Source organism: Neoarius graeffei, chromosome 1, assembly GCF_027579695.1.
Source record: "Neoarius graeffei isolate fNeoGra1 chromosome 1, fNeoGra1.pri, whole genome shotgun sequence".
In the NCBI taxonomy this organism is placed as follows: Eukaryota; Metazoa; Chordata; class Actinopteri; order Siluriformes; family Ariidae; genus Neoarius; species Neoarius graeffei.
In genome coordinates this window covers 73,702,198-73,729,360 of record NC_083569.1, presented here as the reverse complement: position 1 = coordinate 73,729,360, position 27,163 = coordinate 73,702,198, and the positions used below count along the sequence as shown (strand labels likewise).

At 43.1% G+C, this 27,163-nt stretch overlaps 3 non-coding genes and 1 pseudogene across 3 annotated transcripts; 1 reads left to right on the top strand and 3 right to left on the bottom strand.

Moving 5' to 3' along the window:
- Positions 1 to 1,330: 1,330 nt before the first annotated feature.
- Positions 1,331 to 1,493, bottom strand: LOC132898351 (U1 spliceosomal RNA). Its single transcript, XR_009656495.1, has one exon. It is a non-coding gene; the product is annotated as a U1 spliceosomal RNA (small nuclear RNA).
- A 958-nt stretch (positions 1,494 to 2,451) lies between these two features.
- Positions 2,452 to 2,652, bottom strand: LOC132897071 (U2 spliceosomal RNA; annotated as a pseudogene).
- An 8,891-nt stretch (positions 2,653 to 11,543) lies between these two features.
- On the bottom strand, positions 11,544 to 11,706 carry LOC132898455 (U1 spliceosomal RNA). Its single transcript, XR_009656520.1, has one exon. It is a non-coding gene; the product is annotated as a U1 spliceosomal RNA (small nuclear RNA).
- A 6,079-nt stretch (positions 11,707 to 17,785) lies between these two features.
- Positions 17,786 to 17,948, top strand: LOC132898242 (U1 spliceosomal RNA). The gene has a single exon (XR_009656468.1). It is a non-coding gene; the product is annotated as a U1 spliceosomal RNA (small nuclear RNA).
- The last annotated feature ends 9,215 nt before the right edge of the window (positions 17,949 to 27,163 follow it).

Sequence of the window (27,163 nt, the reverse complement as noted above, 5' to 3'; positions counted from 1 at the left end):
TCAATCGCTTCTTAACTTTTAACTGCCTGGGCTGCAGTCATAACGTCACTTCTAATACAAGTAAACCGGTTGTAACTCAGGTTGAGTTTAAAGATCGCGCGACTCTAGAGTTTACCTTTGCCAAGGGTAAGAAAGAAAATCGCGCTGAGTGATAGATCTTGCAAGAAAGATATCTTTTTGATGGAGAGCATCTCTTTATGCGTCTAGACTCATCGGAATCCGGCCGCCAGAGACAAAATGGCGGAGCTATCGCTTGGATTTATGCGTGCATGGCGAACTGACGTAGATGATCCCGCCCACGTGTGACGTAGGTCACACGGAAGTTGCCTGGGAATTGTAGTTCTGACACAAGATGGCGGCATGATACCTACACTGACTTGTAAAAATGTCCTCAAACGGTCTGGACAACACAGTGTACAACAACTATGAACACCTATGGCGTGGACAAGTTGGAGGAATGAACTGTAAATAATAAATCTGTAAATATGGCATGTAAATAGTTTTCACTTTTGACATTTCATTCTTAATCATGTTCAGTGATAAACTATGGTGCTGTGGCATTGTCAGTAATTTATTCAGTAAGCTGAGCTGGAGTAAAGAATCTAAATAATTACATCTCATTGAACAAATCAAGTTTTTTTTTCATGACTTCATTCTTCATGTTCATTGATTGTACTGGGGTGTTTTTTCTTTCATGCACTTTATTCAATAAAGTAGTCAATTCTATAGTAACTGACTTGTGGAATAATGAATGCAATATTGGGAGTACAGTTATGCTCATAAGTTGACATACCCTAGCAGAATTTGTAAAACGTGTACCATTATTTTAAGAAAACACAAGCGATCAGACAAAACACATCATGAATCTGAATACAACATCAATTTTACATCATAAAATTGGTAATTGAAACTTCTTCCTGGGTGTTTTTGATCTGTTTAAAGAAAAAAAAATGCCCCAGAAGTATAAATGTTCATTACTGTGTGTTGGTGCCTAAATGAGGATGGGTTCCCTTTTGAGTCAGGTTCCTCTCGAGGTTTCTTCATGTCTTCTGAGGAAGTTCTTCCTTGCCACCATCACCACAGGCTTACTCATTGTAACAAAATTAGCTCATATTTTTAAGGTTCAAAGTCTATAAAATTGCTTAGTTACAATGTCTACTTCTAAAAGCACTATAAAAATAAACTCTACATGTTAGCAATAAAACACAACAACGACAATGAAAAAAAAAAGCTCCGAAAAAGAATTCCGTAAGTAAACACTCCAGAAACAAACCGTAAAATATATAACTCACGATGAAAGCTCTATCATCTGCTTTTAGTACAGTGAAATCAGGGGAGAGCGCGAACGCAGTCCCCCACTACCACAAATTATGCAATCGAGATTCCCACATTTGGGGAATTCGCAGGGGTCAGACAGCCGGAGTGCAATGGCTGAGCCTCGCCCTGGGTGAACCACCTTCTTGATCATGGTATCTCCCTTGCCAGGTAAGTATGAGCTCACAACCCACTGCCGAGCGCCGTCACCACCACACACACTCTTCACCATCATGGTGAGGGAAACACTACCCAAGATGCACTGCTCCTGACTATGTAATGAGAGCCACGCTTTCCGGAAGTAGCTCTTTAGTCTGACTTGATCACTCCGTTCACAAGAGGTAAAACACAGTCTCTTCATTTCTAGGTTCTGTTTGAGAGACAATATAACATTTAGTATGATCTTGCAAAACAAAAATGATTAACTCTCTAGGAATGTAATTCAAAGTTTTTGATACACAAGAATAGAATCCTAAAATCATCCCCCAAATTTGTTTCTTTCTTGAAAGAATTTAAATTCTACTTAAGATCCTTAAAAACTGTAAAACGCACAAAACCCACCGAATTAGATAACAGAGGTAAACCTGTTTCCCCTTGTAGGCATGTTTTTTTTAATTTAGCTTTTTTGCTTGTTTTCCTTTCCCCCCCTTTCTATCCATGGACATCTTTAACTGCAGCATTTCATACCCAATTTTAAATTTTGTATTATAAGTTGTTGCTACGAGATTTCTATCAGAGTGTTCCCTTTGATAATTTCTCTATTCTTCCCTATATTTAATAGGATAACATGACTTCGCCATAACGGTTTGTACATTTGCACTTTTTCAATAAAGTGTTGCTCTTTTTTAAAGTCACAACAGTTAATCCAAGAGAAAATAAGCATTTCTCTACAGGACGGAGAGCCTGATTCTTTTCTCATCCACATATTGAATAACATTAAACACCAACCCCAGTGGTTTACGCAAAAAAGTAGCAGCAGCTTTACTTAACCACTACGCACAACAAAATCAAAAGACAGCACTGACAACTTACATAAACTTTTCAAAGATGTACGCAGCATCTTCATATTTTCCACGCAAATAACCTGATCACTAGTCATCCACGAACGGATTTTTTTTCTGCTCTTTCATGGTGTAAAGGAGGTGCACCGTTCTCAGAAGTACTGCAATACTGAGTCAATGCGTGGAGTGGACTGGAGTGGACGGAGCAAGCTCCTATTCCATCTCCCTATTCCAAAAATCAATTTAATATATGGTCCCCGGATAGGAGACGTATCAGATATTAAACTGATAAGAACAGATACTACACTTGATCTTAGCCAAAAGGCCGAGAAGCGATACTGAAGATAAGGAACGACCAGGAGGGACATCCTTCACTACACAACACACGAGGACGGAAGATACTGCTTTAGTCACTAAACAGTTAATTAAATATAGAAACCGCATCATTAGCATGTAAACAGCCCAAAACCTCAACGACAACAAAGCAGAGGCAACAGAAACACACAAATTAACAGCTTTAAAAGTCTGTGCACTTAAGAGGAGGAGGAAATGAGAATGAGTTCACAAACTGACCAATCAGAAGGATACAACCTCATCTGGACTACAAAATATCTTACAGCCTTTTCTAAATAAATAAACAAAATGTATTTAAACGTTTTAAAATGAACTGTATTAAACAATACCCATTTAACAAGTTGAAAATATCTGAGATTAAAATAAGTTGCCTCCCAGTGGCCAAATGTGGTACTGCAGGTCACAGTAAAGCAGCCATTTTACATGTGAGCAGAAGAAACCTTTATTTGTCGCATGCGCACTTCACGCACAGTGAAATTCATCCTCTACATTTAACCCATCTGAAGCAGTGAGGTGACCGTGCTAACCACTACGCGCACACTCCTGAATGCTGCATTCCTTATTTAGGCCTGTGGGGTTTTTTCCTCTCTCTCCGTCTCTCTTTTTGTCTGCCCCAAGTTTTACATTTACACACCCTTCATTAAAATTAAAAAAAAAGAAAAAAAGGAATCATAATTTCATTAATTAACCATTAAACTTTATTTGTGACAAATGAACACATCTTAGGGCACTTAATTTTAATCCAAGCCTGATAGTAGGGAACCCATAAAGAGAGATTTTTTTCATTTTGTAAGATACAAGATAAGGCTATAAGATATTTTGTAAGGACACAGTGGTGTAATAGCTAGACTGTCTCCTCACAGCAAGAAGGTCCTAGATTCAAGCCCAGCAACTGATGAGGATGTGAGTGTGAATGGTTGTTTGTCTCTGTGTCAGCCCTGGTGACTCTAAATTGACCGTAGGTGTGAATGTGAGTGTGAATGGTTGTCTGTGTCTATGTGTCAGCCCTGCGATGACCTGGCGACTTGCCTAGGGTGTACCCCGCCTTTCGCCCGTAGTCAGCTGGGATAGGCTCCAGCTTGCCTGCGACCCTGTAGAACAGGATAAAGCGGCTAGAGATAATGAGATGAAATGAGATAATAGATTGGGGGAGCGGGCGGCACGGTGGTGTAGTGGTTAGCGCCGTCACCTCACAGCAAGAAGGTTCTGGGTTCGAGCCCCGGGGCCGGCGAGGGCCTTTCTGTGCAGAGTTTGCATGTTCTCCCCGTGTTTGCGTGGGTTTTCTCCTGGTGCTCCGGTTTCCCCCACACTCCAAAGACATGCAGGTTAGGTTAACTGGTGACTCTAAATTGAGCGTAGGTGTGAATATGAGTGTGAATGGTTGTCTGTGTCTATGTGTCAGCCCTGCGATGACCTGGCGACTTGTCCAGGGTGTACCCCGCCTTTCGCCCGTAGTCAGCTGGGATAGGCTCCAGCTTGCCTGCGGCCCTGTAGAACAGGATAAACCGGCTACAGATAATGAGATGAGATGAGATGAGACAAACCTCCATGTCTCATGCACACAAAAAAAATGTCTGATGCAGCGAAACAGTAAACTGCTGTTTCTTAGTAACCCCACATTCACAACTTCGCTTTGGACAGCATGCTCAACTTGTGTTGAAATGTGTGACTGCAGGAGAAGCATCAAGACTAATATTCTAATATTATGTTAATTCATTATGTGAATTGAGGCCATTCATTATGTTAATTCACTGCTCAAGCCTATATTTGCTTAATAGCTATATTTTAGAATCTGATGTCTTTTATTAGAAAACTTATCCCTGGTACTCTATTATATTTACTGCTTATGCAATGTTATATATATATATATATTTCATTAACACCAGTCAGCAGTGGTGTTTATTGTCTGCCCATAGCATCACAGGTCCCAGGAGGGGGTGGTGGGTCACTATTGGTCCCTGTATGGGCAAAAAGTCAGGTTTAAAAATTGTGGGAGTTTTTGATGTTTCAAGTCCTTTTCATCTTCACAAAAACTGACAATGAATTTAGCAGTTAAAATCATGTCTAGACCATTCAGAAAGGGCGGGTCCCATGAGAACCCTCCGTCATTGGTCCTCACAGGATAATAAAAAGGGATGTGTGCATGTACTGTAGCTCTGACTCTAAGTGGATTGACTCCATCTCCACACATGCACTCTGCACTACTTTAGCTCAGTATTTTTCTCCCTCCCCCTATTTTGGACTGTACCATTATTACCACTGAACAAACACATTAAAGGAGCAATATAAAATAAATCCGTTTTACCCCAAATGTAATTGAGGTCTGCTGCTAATTTGGAGTGACTTTGGGAAATGGTTCCTTTTGGCTTAATGTGTTCTGTGACAGTACATCAGTGATGATCAGTACGTCAGTCATGTGTACTGATGTTCGTTTCGCAGTCTCTGGTCACTGCAGGAAGCCGCACTCAACACACTACTGACTGAACACCTATGGCTAATTAACTGTGTTAATTAAACCTGAACTGGACAATGGAAATAAACCGCCCCCCCCCTCCCTTTTTAAAAATACAGGGTGAGTGTATTATACTGCTGCTTTAATGTGTGTGTTCAAAAATATGTGGTTAGATTCACATGGGGCAGCCTTGGGCTGAAGTGTCCTTGAGCAATGCACCTAACCCCCAACCGCACTGTCCACTGCTCTGGGGGAGTGTCCGCACGCGTGTGTGTTCACTGCTTCAGATGGGCTAAATGCAGAGGATGAATTTCACTGTGCTTGAGTGTGCATGTGACAAAGGCTGCTGCTTCTGTGCATGTGTATTCACAGAGGCCAGTGATGAGATGTGGACAGGCCAGCACAGTGACACCTGGAGTGCATCCAGGATCCACCAGACATGAACATGTTTAGGATGGTGCATATAACCATCAACCACATGGATATGCCATACTACAAATGCCTGCATGGAAGCAAGAGCATGGAAGGATTCCACACAGTTCTGCCACACATGCTTCCAGGTACACAACTGTAGTCTGTATACTTGTAACAGAACAGCCATGTGTCTCTCTCATTATTCTAATACCTTTTGTGATCAAGTCCTCACTGTGCAGTACAGCCCCATCAGTTTTACCTGATAAGCAGCATTGCACAGTGGATCTCGGACAGGAGCTCAGAGGCCATGGTTGGTGGCAAAAGATGGCACCACAGGATCTACTCAACAGCGCTGACCAACCATCACAGCACCCGCTGTTCGGAGAAACTGCAGAGGAGAATTTCCGAACCCCTGCTGACGTCTCTTCTGATGAGTTGCTTAGACTGGAGTACCTGTTCAGCCAGCGCACAGGTGGATATGGGCCCTGTTCTCTGCAGAACAGACCTCTCTGAGGTCCCTCTCAATGAGGGACCTGGTCCAGAGGAGGAGGTGGTTCAGCCAAGGTAGCCTGATCCAGGTGATGCTGACAAGGCATACCGGAGTGATGAGGAGGCACACGATAATGAGCTGGCTGCTGCCCTGACCCACATGACTCTCACCAGCAACAAAACTATTAACCCTCTGGCCTTTGAGTAGCTGTCTGCCAGCGAGAAAGAAACCGTGCAATAGTTGCTGCAAAAAATAAATAAATTAATTAATTAATAAAATACCTGCAGTCTGAACTAAACATAAGCTGAAGGAACACCCCTCATGAGTACAAAATCTTCCTATCTGTAAACTCTGTGGCCAACCAACCCGAGGACAATTTAAAAATCATCCCATCAAAAGGTCTGGACAACAGTGTGTAACTTATGAACACTTCACGTCTGCTGTGGTCAAGTTGGAGAGATGAACTGTAAATAATAAATCTGTAAATATGGTATGTAAATAGTTTTCACTTTTGACATTTAGTTCTTAATTGTCTCATCTCATTATCTCTAGCCGCTTTATCCTTCTACAGGGTCGCAGGCAAGCTGGAGCCTATCCCAGCTGACTACGGGCGAAAGGCGGGGTACACCCTGGACAAGTCGCCAGGTCATCACAGGGCTGACACATAGACACAGACAACCATTCACACTCACATTCACACCTACGCTCAATTTAGAGTCACCAGTTAACCTAACCTGCATGTCTTTGGACTGTGGGGGAAACCGGAGCACCCGGAGGAAACCCACGCAGACATGGGGAGAACATGCAAACTCCGCACAGGAAGGCTCTCGCCAGCCACGGGGCTCGAACCCGGACCTTCTTGCTGTGAGGCGACAGCGCTAACCACTACATCACCGTGCCGCCCCTCCAATTTTATTTATTATTTAAAAAAAAAGGGAAAAAAAACCCTCTATGAATTTAGGACCATGTGGCCCTGAATTCCCTGCCATTTTTTTTTTCTTGCTTCACCATGACCCAACTCAAGATATTATTATGCATCATATGGGGGAGCTTTCCCTGTTAGCACAAGGCATTGTGGGATACAAATCTGAAACAGGAGAGGAAACTAGAAGGCTCAAATGAAATATGGAAGACTGACTAAAGTAACAGAAAGGAAACACAGGACCAAACTAATAAGTGCTGGCGGACAGCGAGCACCTCGGTGTGATAAGCTGTTTGTTTAGCAACAGAATGATGTAACTGTCAGTGCCTGGTCAATGTAAAGCTCTAGATAGCAGTCATGTAACACTGGATACCAGCTGCTGTAAAACACACAAGAAAAAGAAGCCGGTAAACTTGTGCACACGCACACTGGACTTCCCCGTCTGCTTGACTGTGCGAAGCAAGTCATTTCATACATATTATTTGCTAGGGAATGCCCTCAAATTAAAAAAAACTTTCCAGGCACAGAATGGCCTGGTCATGTGTGGGGTTTTTTTTTTCTCTTTTCTGGAGATATTGTAGAAATGAACTTATCATAATGACCAAATTCCAGTGGGAACTCAATTTCACCAATTTTATGAAATTGGTGAAAAGGCCATCTAGCTTTAAAAAATTTGCATTACGTTTATTTTAATGGGATTCAAATTAAACCATAATGTATCACAGAAGAGTGCAATGATTAAACAAAAACCAGGCTTTCCCCTAAAGCACCATAGTGCGATTTGTCAGATTTTATTGGCTTAAAGTCTAGGGTGGTGGTGGCAGCACAGTATATTATGGGAAATTATTACATACAGAACACTTTTTAGATGGAATAAAAACGTATTCTATTGCCTTCTAGCGGGTTCCGTTCATTTGGTTTGATTTATGCAATATTGTTAGCATATCGCTTATCCTACGTCTATTACACCACTCTACCCTATGGAGAATGACCGTTCAATATGGTTTACACTATGTCATGTCTTAACATGCAACGGAGCTGATGCAAATATTCAATGAGAAACTTTTCCGCTTCGCAGAATAATTTTTGTTCGCCAGGAAAGAGAGATGCGTTGAACACCCAAAAGGCTACAAAAACTTCATTAGATATTCTTCACACATGTGCTGCCACCACTGTGCTGCCACCACCACCCTAGACACACAAGCAGTGGCAAATGGTTAGACACCAAAAAACAAGAGGGAAAAGGATTTTGCAAGGGATTAACGGCAAGGTGCCAGGTTGCTCGGGTGTGTGTAGTCGTCGATATTAATCTTAAAAGTAACTGAGTAAATCAATTACCCAGGGAAATGAATACTTTAGTATGAGTGGAAAAAAAATATTGGGGTGAGCGTGCGTGGAAGAAGAGTCTGGAGACAGAAATCTTAGTTTCTCTGTTAGCCTGTGCTACTTGCTCTCGATAGCACTGGCTTGCCTGCTTTATTCACTTACACTACTGATGAACGCTACACCGGCTGGAAGGTTACTGCTGCACCGAATCGCGGGTAAGCTAGCGTTGACCTTCGAGAATGCCGATATGAAGAGTGTGCATCGATAATAAGCTGGCTTTTTCATGGTATATTGGACACATATTCCATTTGGCTACCATGATATTGACCTCATCTTTGACTCATTCAAGGTCACGCTAGCTGAATAAAATACATCCAATAGACCACTCAATGCCAGCTAATATTATTTAAATATTACGTAAAATATTTATTCTATTTTGCAAAATAAGTTGCTGCATTGTGAATCTGAATGCAGTGTCAATTTTATGTCATCAAAATGCTGATTGAAACTTTATTGATAGAACTTTATTGATCCTTTTGGGAGGGTTCCCTCAGGGAAATTAAGACTCCAGCAACATCATTACAGGATAAACAGAGAATAGAAAATAGAGAAAAAACTTCTAGATAAATTAAGAATTTACATATACAAATACAAAAAGAATAAGATATGGGGAAGAGAGAAAGGGGGGAAAGGGGGGCAGCAGGAGAGATATTGCACTTTATATTGCACATTATATTGCGCATTGTCCGGTACTGCTTATTGTTAGGCTAGGCTACTTCTCCTTCCCGTCCTCTGTCCTCCTGTTATCCCTCCTCCCCACCAGAGAGGAGCTGTACAGTCTGATGGCATGAGGGACAAAGGAGTTTTTAAGTCTGTTAATCCTGCACTTGGGAAAGAGCATTCTGTCACTGAACAGGTTCCTCTAGTTGCTGATGACAGTGTGCAGAGACTGGCATCGTCCATGATATTCAATGGTTTGTCCATAGTTCTCTTCTCTGCCAACCGTCACCAGAGAGTCCAGCTTCATGCTGACCACAGAGCTGGCCTGCCTGATCAGTTTGTCCAGCCTGGATGTGTCCTTCTTGGATGTACTGCCCCCCCCCAGCACACCACGGTGTAAAACAGGACACTGGCGACCACGGACTGATAGAACATCCACAGGAGTTTCCTGCAGATGTTAAAGGACTGAAGCCTCCTAAGGAAGTATAGCCTGCTCTGTCCCTTCCTGTATAAGTGATTGGTCCGGTCCAGCCACAGCCTGAGGTACCTGTAGGAATCCACAGCCTCCACCTCAAGTCCCTCAATCAGAACTGGTTGTGACCTTGGTCTGGACCTCCCAAAGTCAACGACCAGCTCCTTGGTCTTCAAGGTGCTGAGCTGCAGATGGTTTCTGTTGCACCCCACAGCAAAGTCCCTCACCAGGCTCCTATACTCCTCCTCTCTGTCGTCACTCCATGATGGCTGTGTCATCGGCGAACTTCTGAATGTGACACAGCTCCGAGTTGTAGCAGAAGTCCGCGGTGTACAGGGTGAAGAGAAGAGGGGCCAGCACCGTTCCCTGGGGTGCTCCGGTGTTGCTAATCACAGTGTCAGACGTGATGTCTTTCAGCCTGACGTACTGTGGCTTGTCAGTGAGGTAGCTGGAGATCCAGGTGACCAGGCAAGGGTCCACTCACATTCTGTTCAGCTTGTCCTGAAGCAAAAGGGGCTGGATGGTGTTGAAGGCACTCAAGAAGAGGATCCTCACTATGCCATTCCCCGTATCCAGATGCGAGTGGGCTCGGTGTAGCAGGTAAAGAATGGCATCTTCCACACCAACACCTGTGTGGTATGTAAACTACAGACAGTCCTGGACATGTTGCACCTGGGGTCTGAGGAGGCTGAGGAAGGGCTGCTCCAATATCTTCATCGGATGTGAAACGAGTACCACCGGTCGGAAGTCGCTCAGCTCGCTAGGTCGATTCTTTCTGGGAACTGGAACGATACATGATGTCTTCCAGAGGGTGGGCACTCTCCCCAGCTGCAGGCTGAGGTTGAAGATGTGTTGGAGTGGTTCACCCAGTTCACATCCTCTCATTTTTTTCCCTTTTTTCAGTAACAACCTGCTCTCTCACATAATATCAGAACGAACAGCACAATTCAGACCCTCCAGGATTTCGCGATGTTGCGATTTGCAACTTCAACGCAAATTCAACCAATCCCCGCGAATTCAGGGCGGTGTTGCAATTATATCCAATCACCGCAACTTTCCCGCAAATTTGACCAATCGTTGGTGTCGTCTTGAGGTGACGTCGACAAACTACCTTCCGCCGTGTTTCCGTTCAAGAGAAGCAGCATGTGCGAGTCAGTGTTTATATAGGCTAAAATTCTGTTAGTGAAAGTGTGTTATGTTTACAGTGAAGCACTGTGTGCACTTTACATTATTTTTTTTTACTTAATACAAGAAATTAATGGATGCCAACATTTTTGCCAAAGTGGTATTTTATTTTCCATTGTTTAGGCAGCTTCAGCATCATACTGTGAGATTCTGTTTAAATTGTTTTTTTTTTCTTCTATGAAGCCTGAGCCATTTATTTTATTAGTTTATAATTGTTTAATTTAGTCTTCAGGAGAGACTGCCTGCACACAGTACTAGTATTAATAGTTTTTTTTTCTTACATGAAAGCTGAGGCATTTATATTATATTTGAAGGTAACTTCATGTTGTGCTGTGAGGTTCTCTGCACTTTAACTTTTGAACCAACAGGTGCATTTGGATAAGTAAAGCCTATTTTTCTGCATTTTTGTAATCCTGGTAATCTTTTATATTGGTAAAGTTGTTTATAGGACCATTTCTCAGTGTCTTTGTTTTTTTAATCAATAGTTTTTCAGTAATAACTTATTTAACATATCACTCAATTTTAATCACAAAAAGAGAAAATCGCAGCAATTTCTCGCAACTTTCACTTCCTCCCGCAATGTAATCACAACAAAAACACCGCAACTTTCATCGCAATTTTTTTGGACCCCCCCGCGTAACATCAGACATATCCCGCAACGTTCACAAAAAAGGCTCGCGAAATCCTGGGCCGACTGACAATTTAGAAACAACTCCATCATCTGTCCTTACGTAGTATAACCAGAAGACTGCGAAACGATCGCGAGACAAATCTATGAAATTAAATAAATCCCACCACAAAATAGCTTTTCTCTTAAGAAAAGCGTAAGCACACATTCTATCATAATTTCTTTAAAACAAAAACTAACCAATCTGTCTTTAGTACAGTGAAATCAGGGGAGAGCGCGAACGCAGTCCCCCACTACCACAAATTATGCAGTCGAGATTCCCACATTTGGGGAATTCGCAGGAGTCAGACAGCCGGAGTGCAATGGCTGAGCCTCGCCCTGGGTGAACCACCTTCTTGATCATGGTATCTCCCCTGCCAGGTAAGTATGAGTTCACAACCCACTGCCGAGCGCCGTCACCACCACACACACTCTTCACCATCATGGTGAGGGAAACACTACCCAAGATGCACTGCTCCTGACTATGTAATGAGAGCCACGCTTTCCGGAAGTAGCTCCGGAAGCAGTTCTTTAGTCTGACTTGGTCACTCCGTTCACAAGAGGTAAAACACAGTCTCTTCATTTCCAGATTCTGCTGCGAGAAACAATAACGTTTAGTATGAGCTTGCCAAAGCCCTGTGACAGGCCCGGCGCCATGTGGGGGGCGAAAGGGGGCGTCGCCCCCTCGTGGCTACAGCCCCGCCCCCTCAACGGAGACTCAGATCACTTAATTGTTTTCTTATGAAAATATAATGTATTATAGACGTATTAATAATTTGCATTTTCAAATACGAAATATTAAGTGGTTGCGCATTGCACAAAAATACATTTCACATAAATCACTGCTAAAACTGGCACGGTAGAACAAATCTGATTGGTTGTTATGATTCTTACGTTGCAATCGTAGAATTCAAGTGTATTAAGGTAGGATTATTTCAAAAAGCCTGAATTTAATATTAACCCTGTTTTAGACATCAATCCTAACTACTGGGGACTACTAGTTATTGTGGGTGTGTGTGTGAAATGCTGACACAGCCGCGCACACACACACACCTGTGATAAGGACAAGGGGAGGGGTCGTGCGGGCGGGGGGTTTACATGTACACTTACAAGTGCACTGTCTCTGCAATATCCTGTAATATGCAGTCAGTTAACGGGAGTAGTCTTTCCCCCACCGAATTAAACCAATTCAATCACAATATTGTGAATCCATTTTCTTTCTTTGTAGGCTAAGTTTATCTCCGTTTATGTCGGTGTATGTGTTCATATATGGTCCGCTTTGTGCGCAAATAGCGTAAGAATATGTGTCGTTGACGTCACCCCCCATGCAGCGGGGGTGAAAATTCATCACTTCAGAGTGTTTAGTCCCCTACACGCCTAAACTGGGGTCGCGGATTAAGTGGTTAGCGTTGACTCGGTGCGAGTCAGGAAGGCTATTACTGGTGCAGCCGCGGGGTCTGTTGATTTTTTTAAATTATGATTTTGGCCGCCGAGCCAAGTACCTTAGACTTGCATTGACGTTTTGTTTTCATGCCGCGGAGCTATTTGTATGCATTTTAAATGTAAAGGACTTGCCTGTAGGTTTGTGTGTGTTGTTTTATGTTTGGCATCTTTCCGGTTGTACCGCGTGTCTGTGAGAAAATTGGAGGGGAGGGTTAACACAGGTGGGCACGGGGGTTGATAAAGCGCAAATGCCCTGGCAATTTGCGCTTACCAAATTTACCCCCCCAAATACACGAGCACACTTCAAATCTTCTAATTTAGACATTTAAAAAAATGTTCTACAACACTCTAGCCTAGTGACTTACCAGTAACAAAATAGACTTGAAGTATTCAGATCCGCTCTGCATAAAGCAGCTAAATCCTCTCTCTGTCTCCTGGCAGAAAGCTCCTTGGTTTGCTTGTGTCTCAATCACAGCTGGTATTCTGTAGAAAGACTTCTTTTCACCTTTCCCATCAGCTTTGTTAGAACCCTAACACAGCACAAAAGTTTACCATTGTAGGTTTATGATGAACCAAGTGCCTCGTGGGTTCACATACGGCGCGCTGCCTTTATTTCCCCCTAACCACGAGTTTGTTGGTCTTCCAATATGGCGCAGGGTTTGTTTACTTCCAGTTTCGGGTGACGTCAGTGAAAGGGGTCTAATGGGGGCATTACCGCCACCCACTGGATTGGGGTGTAAAGCAGTCTGAACATAAACATAGGAGAAATGAACCCGTTTTTCTAACTCGTCCTCACTTAGTCTACTTTTCTTTTTTGATTAGTCTGGATTTGATATTGTAAATTTAAATGTGAATCAATGTATATTCATCGGACATGAACAAATGAATAAATCTTGAGTAATCTTGAGGGGCGTGTGTGTGTGTGGGGGGATCGAACGAACCCTCCGAACCCTACGGGCCAGCTAAAGCAACCTTCGGGGCCGTGGTTTTGTGGTTGGCGCAGTTAATTGTTTGAAACACGTTGTCAGACCGCCATCACTACTACACACTATATGAAAAATATTTGCCCCCTTACGATTTCTAATTGCCCCCTTAGTAAACTGTTCCTGGCGCCGGGCCTGGCGCAGCTTAGATCAGCTGGCAGTTTTTCTATGTGCGCAACAGAGGTGTGCATTCTAGAAGTTGCTAAGCGGGAGCAGGTGTGATAAATTATGAAGTCCGGATATCACACTGTGTGTGAAAAAAAAAATCACCTTTTTTCATAGGTATCTTTATTGTATAATTAAGTCTAGATGTTTTGCCATTGTTCATGTGTGGATTTGTTGATATTGTTAAGTATTTAACTTTAATATTTTGCACATTAGCTGTGGTCATAGATATCATTGCTATTGTTCATGTGTGGATTTATTGATACTGTTGCTAAGTATTTAACTTGAATATTTGAACATTTGCTGTGTTTTCTAATAAATGTGTAATGCCTAAAAGAAACCAAAAACACTTTGTGGATTTCTTGCAGTGCACTATGTAATTGTATCAAAAAACTAGTGTAGTTATTCATCAAGGCATACATTTGATCACATACAATAAGTCAATAAATGGAGGAAACAAAGGAATACATTTTGTGATTTGAGTATGGATTTATAACATTCTGTGTGCACATTATGGATACTCCAGAGCCCTCCAGCAAACATCATCAATAATCAGGATTTCAACGTGTTTCAAACAATTAACTGCGCCAACCACAAAACCACGGCCCCGAAGGTTGCTTTAGCTGGCCCGTAGGGTTCGGAGGGTTCGTTCGATCCCCCCCCCCACACACACACACACACGCCCCTCAAGATTACTCAAGATTTATTCATTTGTTCATGTCCGATGAATATACATTGATTCACATTTAAATTTACAATATCAAATCCAGACTAATCAAAAAAGAAAAGTAGACTAAGACCCCGTCCACACGTAGCCGGGTATCTGCTAAATCGAAGATATTTTTCTACGTTTTGGCCTGTCATCCACATGAAAACACATCAAAAACGAATATTTAAAAAAACTCCGGGCAAAGTGAAGATTTTTGAAAACTCCGTGTATGCCTTTTCGTGTGGACAGAGATAACCGGAGGTTTGCGTTTTAGAACGTCACAATCTGTGCCAAAAAAATGACAACAAATCTGCCCTGACCTCAAACGTGCGACCTTTGTTTACTGCAGAAGCCAGATTAAGCATGGACTTAAGCTAGCCGCACACCACGGCGATCCACGCGGTACCGAACCGACCCATTTCAGAGCCGACTCCCGACAGGGCACGCACATATCGCCCGACTGTTGACGAGTGCAGTCGCGATTGAAGCGACACGTGACATCTTAATAGCTTTGTGATTGGCTATTGGATATAGTTACTGTTAAATCCAACACTTGAAGATGCTACAGGCTGAATTACAAATGACACAACATGGAATATGTAGTGCACTATCTAGGCTGCATGAGCTATTATTCCCAACCTTAAATAGTGCACTTATATAGGGGAGTTAAAGCGATTTGGAATTCAGCCACACAACTTGAGCAGAGTGGCTTTCCAGCCCACTGTGTCTATGGATAAAGCTTCAGTCTGTGGAATTACAGTATATACCTGCATTAGGTGCTACCAACACGTATTCCTCACGCTAGAAATTGTGTTTAATGATGTCACGTGTTATATGCGAAAGATATGATTGGCTATTGCTAGCGACTCTCGCCGATCAGTCTGGCTCCCGATTAGTTTTTCGAATCGGCTGTGAGATGAGTCGGTACCATCGAAAACTAGTCTTTACGCCTGACTCGCGACTTCAGTTGGCTCGGTACGCTGAAAATCGGCGTAGTGTGCGGCTAGCTAAAGAGTAATGGATCGGAGTAGTGCCTTGAAAGCGTTAATTATTGTGCAGGTGCTATTTACATCTTTAATTTTAGAAGCCCAACTACTGCTCCAAGAGCACAGGCGATGTGATTAGGGGTAAGATTTGGGGAAATAATGCCATCTACAGGTTTGGAATGCTTATGAATGTGATTGAAAACGCAGATGTTCGGTTATGTGTGGAAGGGATTTTTTTCGAAGACGAGGTGGTGTGGATAAAACATTTTTATAAACGGAGGGGGGGAAAATGTTCGGTTTTAAAAATACCCGGCTACGTGTGTACATGGCATAAGTGAGGACGAGTTAGAAAAACGGGTTCATTTCTCCTATGTTTATGTTCAGACTGCTTTACACCCCAATCCAGTGGGTGGCGGTAATGCCCCCATTAGACCCCTTTCACTGACGTCACCCGAAACTGGAAGTAAACAAACCCTGCGCCATATTGGAAGACCAACAAACTCGTGGTTAGGGGGAAATAAAGGCAGCGCGCCGTATGTGAACCCACGAGGCACTTGGTTCATCATAAACCTACAATGGTAAACTTTTGTGCTGTGTTAGGGTTCTAACAAAGCTGATGGGAAAGGTGAAAAGAAGTCTTTCTACAGAATACCAGCTGTGATTGAGACACAAGCAAACCAAGGAGCTTTCTGCCAGGAGACAGAGAGAGGATTTAGCTGCTTTATGCAGAGCGGATCTGAATACTTCAAGTCTATTTTGTTACTGGTAAGTCACTAGGCTAGAGTGTTGTAGAACATTTTTTTAAATGTCTAAATTAGAAGATTTGAAGTGTGCTCGTGTATTTGGGGGGGTAAATTTGGTAAGCGCAAATTGCCAGGGCATTTGCGCTTTATCAACCCCCGTGCCCACCTGTTAACCCTCCCCTCCAATTTTCTCACAGACACGCGGTACAACCGGAAAGATGCCAAACATAAAACAACACACACAAACCTACAGGCAAGTCCTTTACATTTAAAATGCATACAAATAGCTCCGCGGCATGAAAACAAAACGTCAATGCAAGTCTAAGGTACTTGGCTCGGCGGCCAAAATCATAATTTAAAAAAATCAACAGACCCCGCGGCTGCACCAGTAATAGCCTTCCTGACTCGCACCGAGTCAACGCTAACCACTTAATCCGCGACCCCAGTTTAGGCGTGTAGGGGACTAAACACTCTGAAGTGATGAATTTTCACCCCCGCTGCATGGGGGGTGACGTCAACGACACATATTCTTACGCTATTTGCGCACAAAGCGGACCATATATGAACACATACACCGACATAAACGGAGATAAACTTAGCCTACAAAGAAAGAAAATGGATTCACAATATTGTGATTGAATTGGTTTAATTCGGTGGGGGAAAGACTACTCCCGTTAACTGACTGCATATTACAGGATATTGCAGAGACAGTGCACTTGTAAGTGTACATGTAAACCCCCCGCCCGCACGACCCCTCCCCTTGTCCTTATCACAGGTGTGTGTGTGTGCGCGGCTGTGTCAGCATTTCACACACACACCCACAATAACTAGTAGTCCCCAGTAGTTAGGATTGATGTCTAAAACAGGGTTAATATTAAATTCAGGCTTTTTGAAATAATCCTACCTTAATACACTTGAATTCTACGATTGCAACGTAAGAATCATAACAACCAATCAGATTTGTTCTACCGTGCCAGTTTTAGCAGTGATTTATGTGAAATGTATTTTTGTGCAATGCGCAACCACTTAATATTTCGTATTTGAAAATGCAAATTATTAATACGTCTATAATACATTATATTTTCATAAGAAAACAATTAAGTGATCTGAGTCTCCGTTGAGGGGGCGGGGCTGTAGCCACGAGGGGGCGACGCCCCCTTTCGCCCCCCACATGGCGCCGGGCCTGTCACAGGGCTTTGGCAAGCTCATACTAAACGTTATTGTTTCTCGCAGCAGAATCTGGAAATGAAGAGACTGTGTTTTACCTCTTGTGAACGGAGTGACCAAGTCAGACTAAAGAACTGCTTCCGGAGCTACTTCCGGAAAGCGTGGCTCTCATTACATAGTCAGGAGCAGTGCATCTTGGGTAGTGTTTCCCTCACCATGATGGTGAAGAGTGTGTGTGGTGGTGACGGCGCTCGGCAGTGGGTTGTGAACTCATACTTACCTGGCAGGGGAGATACCATGATCAAGAAGGTGGTTCACCCAGGGCGAGGCTCAGCCATTGCACTCCGGCTGTCTGACCCCTGCGAATTCCCCAAATGTGGGAATCTCGACTGCATAATTTGTGGTAGTGGGGGACTGCGTTCGCGCTCTCCCCTGATTTCACTGTACTAAAGACAGATTGGTTAGTTTTTGTTTTAAAGAAATTATGATAGAATGTGTGCTTACGCTTTTCTTAAGAGAAAAGCTATTTTGTGGTGGGATTTATTTAATTTCATAGATTTGTCTCGCGATCGTTTCGCAGTCTTCTGGTTATACTACGTAAGGACAGATGATGGAGTTGTTTCTAAATTGTCAGTCGGCCCAGGATTTCGCGAGCCTTTTTTGTGAACGTTGCGGGATATGTCTGATGTTACGCGGGGGGGTCCAAAAAAATTGCGATGAAAGTTGCGGTGTTTTTGTTGTGATTACATTGCGGGAGGAAGTGAAAGTTGCGAGAAATTGCTGCGATTTTCTCTTTTTGTGATTAAAATTGAGTGATATGTTAAATAAGTTATTACTGAAAAACTATTGATTAAAAAAACAAAGACACTGAGAAATGGTCCTATAAACAACTTTACCAATATAAAAGATTACCAGGATTACAAAAATGCAGAAAAATAGGCTTTACTTATCCAAATGCACCTGTTGGTTCAAAAGTTAAAGTGCAGAGAACCTCACAGCACAACATGAAGTTACCTTCAAATATAATATAAATGCCTCAGCTTTCATGTAAGAAAAAAAAACTATTAATACTAGTACTGTGTGCAGGCAGTCTCTCCTGAAGACTAAATTAAACAATTATAAACTAATAAAATAAATGGCTCAGGCTTCATAGAAGAAAAAAAAAACAATTTAAACAGAATCTCACAGTATGATGCTGAAGCTGCCTAAACAATGGAAAATAAAATACCACTTTGGCAAAAATGTTGGCATCCATTAATTTCTTGTATTAAGTAAAAAAAAATAATGTAAAGTGCACACAGTGCTTCACTGTAAACATAACACACTTTCACTAACAGAATTTTAGCCTATATAAACACTGACTCGCACATGCTGCTTCTCTTGAACGGAAACACGGCGGAAGGTAGTTTGTCGACGTCACCTCAAGACGACACCAACGATTGGTCAAATTTGCGGGAAAGTTGCGGTGATTGGATATAATTGCAACACCGCCCTGAATTCGCGGGGATTGGTTGAATTTGCGTTGAAGTTGCAAATCGCAACATCGCGAAATCCTGGAGGGTCTGAATTGTGCTGTTCGTTCTGATATTATGTGAGAGAGCAGGTTGTTACTGAAAAAAGGGAAAAAAATGAGAGGATGTGAACTGGGTGAACCACTCCAACACATCTTCAACCTCAGCCTGCAGCTGGGGAGAGTGCCCACCCTCTGGAAGACATCATGTATCGTTCCAGTTCCCAGAAAGAATCGACCTAGCGAGCTGAGCGACTTCCGACCGGTGGTACTCGTTTCACATCCGATGAAGATATTGGAGCAGCCCTTCCTCAGCCTCCTCAGACCCCAGGTGCAACATGTCCAGGACTGTCTGTAGTTTACATACCACACAGGTGTTGGTGTGGAAGATGCCATTCTTTACCTGCTACACCGAGCCCACTCGCATCTGGATACGGGGAATGGCATAGTGAGGATCCTCTTCTTGAGTGCCTTCAACACCATCCAGCCCCTTTTGCTTCAGGACAAGCTGAACAGAATGTGAGTGGACCCTTGCCTGGTCACCTGGATCTCCAGCTACCTCACTGACAAGCCACAGTACGTCAGGCTGAAAGACATCACGTCTGACACTGTGATTAGCAACACCGGAGCACCCCAGGGAACGGTGCTGGCCCCTCTTCTCTTCACCCTGTACACCGCGGACTTCTGCTACAACTCGGAGCTGTGTCACATTCAGAAGTTCGCCGATGACACAGCCATCATGGAGTGACGACAGAGAGGAGGAGTATAGGAGCCTGGTGAGGGACTTTGCTGTGGGGTGCAACAGAAACCATCTGCAGCTCAGCACCTTGAAGACCAAGGAGCTGGTCGTTGACTTTGGGAGGTCCAGACCAAGGTCACAACCAGTTCTGATTGAGGGACTTGAGGTGGAGGCTGTGGATTCCTACAGGTACCTCAGGCTGTGGCTGGACCGGACCAATCACTTATACAGGAAGGGACAGAGCAGGCTATACTTCCTTAGGAGGCTTCAGTCCTTTAACATCTGCAGGAAACTCCTGTGGATGTTCTATCAGTCCGTGGTCGCCAGTGTCCTGTTTTACACCGTGGTGTGCTGGGGGGGGGCAGTACATCCAAGAAGGACACATCCAGGCTGGACAAACTGATCAGGCAGGCCAGCTCTGTGGTCAGCATGAAGCTGGACTCTCTGGTGACGGTTGGCAGAGAAGAGAACTATGGACAAACCATTGAATATCATGGACGATGCCAGTCTCTGCACACTGTCATCAGCAACTAGAGGAACCTGTTCAGTGACAGAATGCTCTTTCCCAAGTGCAGGATTAACAGACTTAAAAACTCCTTTGTCCCTCATGCCATCAGACTGTACAGCTCCTCTCTGGTGGGGAGGAGGGATAACAGGAGGACAGAGGACGGGAAGGAGAAGTAGCCTAGCCTAACAATAAGCAGTACCGGACAATGCGCAATATAATGTGCAATATAAAGTGCAATATCTCTCCTGCTGCCCCCCTTTCCCCCCTTTCTCTCTTCCCCATATCTTATTCTTTTTGTATTTGTATATGTAAATTCTTAATTTATCTAGAAGTTTTTTCTCTATTTTCTATTCTCTGTTTATCCTGTAATGATGTTGCTGGAGTCTTAATTTCCCTGAGGGAACCCTCCCAAAAGGATCAATAAAGTTCTATCAATAAAGTTTCAATCAGCATTTTGATGACATAAAATTGACACTGCATTCAGATTCACAATGCAGCAACTTATTTTGCAAAATAGAATAAATATTTTACGTAATATTTAAATAATATTAGCTGGCATTGAGTGGTCTATTGGATGTATTTTATTCAGCTAGCGTGACCTTGAATGAGTCAAAGATGAGGTCAATATCATGGTAGCCAAATGGAATATGTGTCCAATATACCATGAAAAAGCCAGCTTATTATCGATGCACACTCTTCATATCGGCATTCTCGAAGGTCAACGCTAGCTTACCCGCGATTCGGTGCAGCAGTAACCTTCCAGCCGGTGTAGCGTTCATCAGTAGTGTAAGTGAATAAAGCAGGCAAGCCAGTGCTATCGAGAGCAAGTAGCACAGGCTAACAGAGAAACTAAGATTTCTGTCTCCAGACTCTTCTTCCACGCACGCTCACCCCAATATTTTTTTTCCACTCATACTAAAGTATTCATTTCCCTGGGTAATTGATTTACTCAGTTACTTTTAAGATTAATATCGACGACTACACACACCCGAGCAACCTGGCACCTTGCCGTTAATCCCTTGCAAAATCCTTTTCCCTCTTGTTTTTTGGTGTCTAACCATTTGCCACTGCTTGTGTGTCTAGGGTGGTGGTGGCAGCACAGTGGTGGCAGCACATGTGTGAAGAATATCTAATGAAGTTTTTGTAGCCTTTTGGGTGTTCAACGCATCTCTCTTTCCTGGCGAACAAAAATTATTCTGCGAAGCGGAAAAGTTTCTCATTGAATATTTGCATCAGCTCCGTTGCATGTTAAGACATGACATAGTGTAAACCATATTGAACGGTCATTCTCCATAGGGTAGAGTGGTGTAATAGACGTAGGATAAGCGATATGCTAACAATATTGCATAAATCAAACCAAATGAACGGAACCCGCTAGAAGGCAATAGAATACGTTTTTATTCCATCTAAAAAGTGTTCTGTATGTAATAATTTCCCATAATATACTGTGCTGCCACCACCACCCTAGACTTTAAGCCAATAAAATCTGACAAATCGCACTATGGTGCTTTAGGGGAAAGCCTGGTTTTTGTTTAATCATTGCACTCTTCTGTGATACATTATGGTTTAATTTGAATCCCATTAAAATAAACGTAATGCAAATTTTTTAAAGCTAGATGGCCTTTTCACCAATTTCATAAAATTGGTGAAATTGAGTTCCCACTGGAATTTGGTCATTATGATAAGTTCATTTCTACAATATCTCCAGAAAAGAGAAAAAAAAAAACCCACACATGACCAGGCCATTCTGTGCCTGGAAAGTTTTTTTTAATTTGAGGGCATTCCCTAGCAAATAATATGTATGAAATGACTTGCTTCGCACAGTCAAGCAGACGGGGAAGTCCAGTGTGCGTGTGCACAAGTTTACCGGCTTCTTTTTCTTGTGTGTTTTACAGCAGCTGGTATCCAGTGTTACATGACTGCTATCTAGAGCTTTACATTGACCAGGCACTGACAGTTACATCATTCTGTTGCTAAACAAACAGCTTATCACACCGAGGTGCTCGCTGTCCGCCAGCACTTATTAGTTTGGTCCTGTGTTTCCTTTCTGTTACTTTAGTCAGTCTTCCATATTTCATTTGAGCCTTCTAGTTTCCTCTCCTGTTTCAGATTTGTATCCCACAATGCCTTGTGCTAACAGGGAAAGCTCCCCCATATGATGCATAATAATATCTTGAGTTGGGTCATGGTGAAGCAAGAAAAAAAAAATGGCAGGGAATTCAGGGCCACATGGTCCTAAATTCATAGAGGGTTTTTTTTCCCTTTTTTTTTAAATAATAAATAAAATTGGAGGGGCGGCACGGTGATGTAGTGGTTAGCGCTGTCGCCTCACAGCAAGAAGGTCCGGGTTCGAGCCCCGTGGCTGGCGAGAGCCTTCCTGTGCGGAGTTTGCATGTTCTCCCCATGTCTGCGTGGGTTTCCTCCGGGTGCTCCGGTTTCCCCCACAGTCCAAAGACATGCAGGTTAGGTTAACTGGTGACTCTAAATTGAGCGTAGGTGTGAATGTGAGTGTGAATGGTTGTCTGTGTCTATGTGTCAGCCCTGTGATGACCTGGCGACTTGTCCAGGGTGTACCCCGCCTTTCGCCCGTAGTCAGCTGGGATAGGCTCCAGCTTGCCTGCGACCCTGTAGAAGGATAAAGCGGCTAGAGATAATGAGATGAGACAATTAAGAACTAAATGTCAAAAGTGAAAACTATTTACATACCATATTTACAGATTTATTATTTACAGTTCATCTCTCCAACTTGACCACAGCAGACGTGAAGTGTTCATAAGTTACACACTGTTGTCCAGACCTTTTGATGGGATGATTTTTAAATTGTCCTCGGGTTGGTTGGCCACAGAGTTTACAGATAGGAAGATTTTGTACTCATGAGGGGTGTTCCTTCAGCTAGTTCAGACTGCAGGTATTTTATTAATTAATTAATTTATTTATTTTTTGCAGCAACTATTGCACGGTTTCTTTCTCGCTGGCAGACAGCTACTCAAAGGCCAGAGGGTTAATAGTTTTGTTGCTGGTGAGAGTCATGTGGGTCAGGGCAGCAGCCAGCTCATTATCGTGTGCCTCCTCATCACTCCGGTATGCCTTGTCAGCATCACCTGGATCAGGCTACCTTGGCTGAACCACCTCCTCCTCTGGACCAGGTCCCTCATTGAGAGGGACCTCAGAGAGGTCTGTTCTGCAGAGAACAGGGCCCATATCCACCTGTGCGCTGGCTGAACAGGTACTCCAGTCTAAGCAACTCATCAGAAGAGACGTCAGCAGGGGTTCGGAAATTCTCCTCTGCAGTTTCTCCGAACAGCGGGTGCTGTGATGGTTGGTCAGCGCTGTTGAGTAGATCCTGTGGTGCCATCTTTTGCCACCAACCATGGCCTCTGAGCTCCTGTCCGAGATCCACTGTGCAATGCTGCTTATCAGGTAAAACTGATGGGGCTGTACTGCACAGTGAGGACTTGATCACAAAAGGTATTAGAATAATGAGAGAGACACATGGCTGTTCTGTTACAAGTATACAGACTACAGTTGTGTACCTGGAAGCATGTGTGGCAGAACTGTGTGGAATCCTTCCATGCTCTTGCTTCCATGCAGGCATTTGTAGTATGGCATATCCATGTGGTTGATGGTTATATGCACCATCCTAAACATGTTCATGTCTGGTGGATCCTGGATGCACTCCAGGTGTCACTGTGCTGGCCTGTCCACATCTCATCACTGGCCTCTGTGAATACACATGCACAGAAGCAGCAGCCTTTGTCACATGCACACTCAAGCACAGTGAAATTCATCCTCTGCATTTAGCCCATCTGAAGCAGTGAACACACACGCGTGCGGACACTCCCCCAGAGCAGTGGACAGTGCGGTTGGGGGTTAGGTGCATTGCTCAAGGACACTTCAGCCCAAGGCTGCCCCATGTGAATCTAACCACATATTTTTGAACACACACATTAAAGCAGCAGTATAATACACTCACCCTGTATTTTTAAAAAGGGAGGGGGGGGGGCGGTTTATTTCCATTGTCCAGTTCAGGTTTAATTAACACAGTTAATTAGCCATAGGTGTTCAGTCAGTAGTGTGTTGAGTGCGGCTTCCTGCAGTGACCAGAGACTGCGAAACGAACATCAGTACACATGACTGACGTACTGATCATCACTGATGTACTGTCACAGAACACATTAAGCCAAAAGGAACCATTTCCCAAAGTCACTCCAAATTAGCAGCAGACCTCAATTACATTTGGGGTAAAACGGATTTATTTTATATTGCTCCTTTAATGTGTTTGTTCAGTGGTAATAATGGTACAGTCCAAAATAGGGGGAGGGAGAAAAATACTGAGCTAAAGTAGTGCAGAGTGCATGTGTGGAGATGGAGTCAATCCACTTAGAGTCAGAGCTACAGTACATGCACACATCCCTTTTTATTATCCTGTGAGGACCAATGACGGAGGGTTCTCATGGGACCCGCCCTTTCTGAATGGTCTAGACATGATTTTAACTGCTAAATTCATTGTCAATTTTTGTGAAGATGAAAAGGACTTGAAACATCAAAAACTCCCACAATTTTTAAACCTGACTTTTTGCCCATACAGGGACCAATAGTGACCCACCACCCCCTCCTGGGACCCGTGATGCTATGGGCAGACAATAAACACCACCGCTGACTGGTGTTAATGAAATATACATATAACATTGCATAAGCAGTAAATATAATAGAGTACCAGGGATAAGTTTTCTAATAAAAGACATCAGATTCTAAAATATAGCTATTAAGCAAATATAGGATTGAGCAGTGAATTAACATAATGAATGGCCTCAATTCACATAATGAATTAACATAATATTAGAATATTAGTCTTGATGCTTCTCCTGCAGTCACACATTTCAACACAAGTTGAGCATGCTGTCCAAAGCGAAGGTGTGAATGTGGGGTTAATAAGAAACAGCAGTTTACTGTTTTGCTGCATCAGACATTTTTTTTGTGTGCATGAGACATGGAGGTTTGTCTCATCTCATCTCATCTCATTATCTGTAGCCGCTTTATCCTGTTCTACAGGGCCGCAGGCAAGTTGGAGCCTATCCCAGCTGACTACGGGCGAAAGGCGGGGTACACCCTGGACAAGTCGCCAGGTCATCGCAGGGCTGACACATAGACACAGACAACCATTCACACTCACATTCACACCTACGCTCAATTTAGAGTCACCAGGGCTGACACAGAGACAAACAACCATTCACACTCACATCCTCATCAGTTGCTGGGCTTGAACCTAGGACCTTCTTGCTGTGAGGAGACAGTCTAGCTATTACACCACTGTGTCCTTACAAAATATCTTATAGCCTTATCTTGTATCTTACAAAATGAAAAAAATCTCTCTTTATGGGTTCCCTACTGTCAGGCTTGGATTAAAATTAAGTGCCCTAAGATGTGTTCATTTGTCACAAATAAAGTTTAATGGTTAATTAATGAAATTATGATTCCTTTTTTTCTTTTTTTAATTTAAATGAAGGGTGTGTAAATGTAAAACTTGGGGCAGACAAAAAGAGAGACGGAGAGAGAGGAAAAAACCCCACAGGCCTAAATAAGGAATGCAGCATTCAGGAGTGTGCGCGTAGTGGTTAGCACGGTCACCTCACTGCTTCAGATGGGTTAAATGTAGAGGATGAATTTCACTGTGCGTGAAGTGTGCATGCGACAAAATAATAGTGGGGCTGTTAAGCTCTTATTATCAGAAGAATTGTGCACAAAATGAAAAAAGCATGAAACTTTCAGAGTTTGTTCTTGAAGGCATAAGCTTTAATTTGAGATGTGGAGGCATTCTCAGTTTGACCTCTGGGGTCAGCTAGAGGTCATTGACCTCCATGATGGCACATTTCTATGCATGAAATTAGAAAAGGCTGTATTTTAACACCTAAATGTGATGTAAATATAAAATAAATGTGTTTTTCCATGTTACTGGGCATGAAAAAATCATATATAATACTGATATTCCTCTTAGGGGCAAGATCTACTCGTCTTGGATACTAGAGTTATCGCAGATCCCTCTGTAGCGACGACTGTCAAGATGGTTGAAGTCTTAGGCAAAGAACAGTCCGAGAAATTTATGGAGGAACGCCTGATTAAATGCACCACACCCATTACAGACACACTTTCGAAGAACAAGTTGCCTTTGTTTAAGTCTCCACCTGTGAAGATACAGTCAAAGCACAAGGTGCAACTTGCTGCTCTGAGGAGTGATTGTAGCCTTTTTTCTCGTCTCTACATATCATGTCAAACAAGAGAGGGTGATCTTGATCAGTTTTTCAGCCATGAGAATCAAACAACACCACCATCCTTATCTCAAGCAGGCATATTAAGAAAGGGAACAAAGTCAGATCTGGTTCACTGTCTTACTTCAATGGATTCTGGTTTATCAGAAACCACTGTTGGCTATGTAGAAGCTGTATTTATTGATGGTGCTGCAGCTGCACATATGTTGAAACCAGGTACTGCTAAAACCTTCCAGGCTTATGCTGATAATGTGTTCGTACTATACATACTATCACAGCTGACAGGTACAAAACGCTTTGACATTGTTTGGGATGTGTACCAAACAAATAGTCTGAAAGCCATGACCAGACAGAGGAGAGGAAAGGGGACCCGAAGAAGAGTTGAACCAGGCACTCTAATGCCAAATAACTGGAAAGACTTCTTGTCTGTGGAAGAAAACAAAGCCGAATTATTTGAATTTCTCTCTCTTCAAATGGAAAATATACAGTTAAATCCTGAGAAAGAAGTCTATGCCACAAAAGGCAACACCGTCCTCTGTTCTCCTGTAGGCTGTGATGTCAGTCTCCTGGTTCCATGCACTCATGAGGAAGCTGATACTCGTCTGTTTCTTCATGTGGCAGATGCAG